The following is a 3932-nucleotide window of genomic DNA, read 5'->3' as shown; positions in this document are numbered from 1 at the left end:
CCATTCACAAGGAGACGAGGCAGCAAGCCAGTTACACAATCACAGATCCAGAAGCACAAAATGCTCTTGGGAATTTTCACATCTAACCCAGACTGAACCAGACAGGGAGAGTCTGCAGTTACTATTACTGGTGATTTAAAATAGCTTTGCTTTTGACTGGCTATGTCTCCCTGCCATGTACAGATTGCTTTTATGATTTATCAAAGCTTCTTAAGGATGCTCTTTCTGAGCTGGTTGCTGCTTCTTTACAGTTAGTACAGTAGTGCAAAGCACTAGAGAGGTATTTCTGTGTATGTTTCACATTAAAGATCAGACAGGGTAATCCATAAATAACTCTGCAGCTAAAAAGCTTGTGGCAGTTTTGGATTATACAAGCAGGCAAGAAGCATGTTTGTGGCAAGAGTTTAGAGAATTTAAAGTGAGAAGATTCTATCATTTTGATGTCCAAGCCCACCAAAATAATTTGAAATGTGATAGAAATTTAGATCTGTCTTAAAAAAAAAAAAAAAATGGTGGAGCTTAGGCAGTGTTTCCTGAGCTACCCTATCCTTCTGCACAGTGCTAGGCAGACTTCTTGTATTTCTATATATTTCTCTGCAGTCCCTGCAATAAACACCTCACGATGCCCATGGGATGAACATATTCTAGATACAGCCACAAAAATTACTGCAAATGATTAGTTAATGGATGAGTTTGAATACAAAATGCAGTAGACATGTAATGAGAGGGACAAAAGGCAAGCAATGATGAAAGATAGTATTTCCGCTTAGGATGTTTATTCTTACTTTCAATTTCATGGCTCAAGGAAGAAAATCACAGCCCAAGTTTCATCTGTCTCCTCAAATTTATGCAAATTTTTATGAATATTAAGCTATTAGTTATCTATTTGGACTAAGGCCTGCAGCAGAATTAACTGTAAATATAGTAGATGCTAATGCTTGTCTCTTTGTGCAAGTTTGTGTGCGTGTGTGTGTGTGTGTGTGACAGAGTGTGTGTAAATATATGTCTCACTCCTTCTCTGACTCAAATCAGAGAGGAAACCTCTTTGGAGAACAATAACAAAAACTTGACCAAGCCACTGTGAGCTCTCAGAAACCATTCAAGCTGAAGAACAGGTTGCTAATGCCAATACTCTACAAATCAGTGTGTGACCAATGACACTTGGAAGGATGAAATGCAGAAAACCCACACTTACTCTTTTCTTCAGTAATTAGCCCCTCAATTCCAGCACAATAATTAACTCAAAGTCCAGCAGACCGATTTTGCCTTATTTGTTTACTAATTGCAGTCTTAATTGTGTAAATAGGCATTTGGGTCTGCACTAATTCAGTCTCTTTGCCTCTTGACTTTTACTGTCAACTGTTCATAACACTGGGTTCTATCTTTGGTAATGGGCAGGGAACAAGGATGTGTTTGTATGGGAGACACAGATTAGAGGTAAAGGAGAGAAAAATTGGTATATAAATATTATGGGAAGGGGCACAGGTTGCAGCTACATCAGTTACATCTCAGAGAACAGGTCCAAAGCCCAGCCATTCAAAGGCTAGAGCCATGCAGAACTCACTTTGCTTCCAAGTGTTGAAGAGGCTTTAGACCAGATTCACTCAGGGTTTTAAAGAGTAACATTTTACTAGCTGACTTGCATTTGGCTCTCCAACCATAAAGGAAAAAAAAGCAGGTTGTCTCTAGTCTTGAAGAGACTATAAAAGCTCATGTGACCTATGCTCTACATCCTATTGCTCATACCTGCCATAGAGTTATTTGTGATTGCCCCATGTCTCAAGAACACACAAAGCCCTTACTGTTATACTCCCCTAAGAAGATATTCAAAGGGCCAAACTGAGCCCCTTATACGCACCTGCCCATTGTCTTTGAGAAAACAGAGACCTGTCTTTTGAAGTGTTACTCTCATCTCACTTTGTTGTTCTAGGAATCCCATGTGTCTGTGACTAAAACCTAACCAGGGCGTGGGTTGAACCACAGATCTTTCTGGAAAATACATACTTCGTTTTGAACAGCCACAGCACCAAGTCACAGTATTTCTTCACTGGGAGTCCCCAGCACAACACTGGATTCTGATGAGGATATGGTTTCCCCTATTACCACAATTAGATTCAGAGGAATACTGCAGGGTATTTACCTTTTTTTTTTTAAAATAAAGGGTTAAAAATACCATTTTGGACCACACATTATAAAGCTGGAATTGGTTTGTCTTTCTTGCATAGTTGTAACAGTGAGTCTCTCCTGGCTCTGACCAGACTACCTGCTTATCTGCTTATCCTGGTTGCTTTGAGGTGCATTCTGCCAAATCACACAGAATATGCCAACTCCTGCAACATTTTGGGGATGGACAAATGACTTGCTGGGATTAAGGTGAGTCTATTAATTTGCTGTCTGTGAGAGCGGAATGTAATTATAATCAAAAGGAAAATGCATTTAACCAATGCACTAATTATGTCCTCCCTGCTGCTGCCCCCTTTGCCATTTGATATGATTGAGAAATTAGTCAGGAAAAAAACTGTCTGTACAGACACAGGCACAACAACTCAGCCTTTGTCGACTACTAATCAGTTTGCAACATGAAGGCCACAAAACCCTAAATTTTACACTCCTTCCCTGTCTGTCTCAGGGCTTCCATCAACTTCTGAGTGTATTTGCTGTCTTTTGGAGTCTCTATAGTTCATTTGACTACAAAAAAGCAGAAATGTCCTTTCCTTGTTTGGTTAATTGGTACAGACAGTGCCATAGAGTCACAAAGAAGCAGAAAATCCCTCCAACCCCAACTCACTGATCTTTGTAACTTCCTGATAGCAGTGTGAAGATGGGTGTAAGGAAGTTCATAGCCTCAATATAAGGGGCCAGAGGAACTCAAGGCTACTCATTAATTACATTCCTCAAATGAGTTCTTAAACACCAAACACAAAAAAAAACCCTACAAAAAATCTTTCCAAGCGTTTACTAATTTTCTGCCTTCAGAGTTTTTCTACTTCAAGTTCTCATTCACTTAACTGGTCAAAAAGAGCTCCACGTTCAAGGGCTTTTAGACCATGATCAGTTAATCTATTAATTACCTATTCAATAAATTTTCATTCTTCAGACAGAAGGACAGTTTGAATCGTAGAATCACAGAATAGTTTGAGTTGGAATGGAAGTTAAAGACCACCTAGTTCCAGCCCCCCTGTCGTGGGCAGGGATACCTTGCACTCAAACAGGTTGCTCCAAACCCTATCCAACCCGGCCTTGAACACTTCCAGGGATGGGGCATCAGCCACAGTCCTTCATATAGCTCATTTATTTGCTAGTACTTGAGCATCTTTTCTTCTACTACTCCTTATCACTATCATGTTTACCACAGTCTGCATGGACAAAAGGAGTTGGGGAACTTGCTAACAATCAAGAGCCACAGAAAGTACAGACAAAAGGAAGCAAAGATTTTATTGACATTTCTTTACACATAACACAAGCTACACAAAATGCCACAATAAAGCATATGTAGAAAAATAGTAGAATCATATTGGCACTGATGTCTATTCATTATTATTATTATTATTATTATTATTACTATTATTATTATCATCATCATTTTATTATACAGGTTTCATCATAACCATAATAAATAAGCATTAAAATTTCACAGTGGCATTATAAGCTTTACATTCATGATCTTGTTTATACAAGGGACCATGTCATATTTCTTCAGCTTTTTTGTATGGTCATGATTAAAAGTAGTAGATTTAAAAATGAGAAGCCCTTTCCCTTAACCTATAAGGATCTGTCCACATTAATCCATTGACTTGATCCCTTGGAGAGGTCTGCATTTGTCTAAAAAGACGTTACTTTTAAAACACATTTGACCAACTGGAAAATTGGCCTTAAAAAGAACCCAGGACATTTGCTATCTTCTGGTGGTCTGATTTTGAGATGCCATGGAT

The 3932-nt window shown here is 38.8% G+C and overlaps 1 long non-coding RNA gene across 1 annotated transcript in view; it reads right to left on the bottom strand.

Annotated features, from left to right (window-relative positions):
- Positions 1–3410: 3410 nt before the first annotated feature.
- LOC114072492 overlaps positions 3411–3932 on the bottom strand; it is a 2004-nt gene continuing 1482 nt past the window's right edge. The window contains exon 2 of the long non-coding RNA XR_003574187.1: positions 3411–3762. This is a non-coding gene — a long non-coding RNA (uncharacterized LOC114072492). The remainder of the gene's footprint in view (positions 3763–3932) is intronic.

The sequence above is a fragment of the Empidonax traillii genome, unplaced genomic scaffold (assembly GCF_003031625.1).
Source record: "Empidonax traillii isolate 1590-97213 ecotype Southwest subspecies unplaced genomic scaffold, ASM303162v1 scaffold3346:size13562, whole genome shotgun sequence".
Classification (NCBI taxonomy): domain Eukaryota; kingdom Metazoa; phylum Chordata; class Aves; order Passeriformes; family Tyrannidae; genus Empidonax; species Empidonax traillii.
The sequence above is the reverse complement of the archived record's forward strand: the minus strand, read 5'-3'. Positions and strand labels throughout refer to the sequence as shown.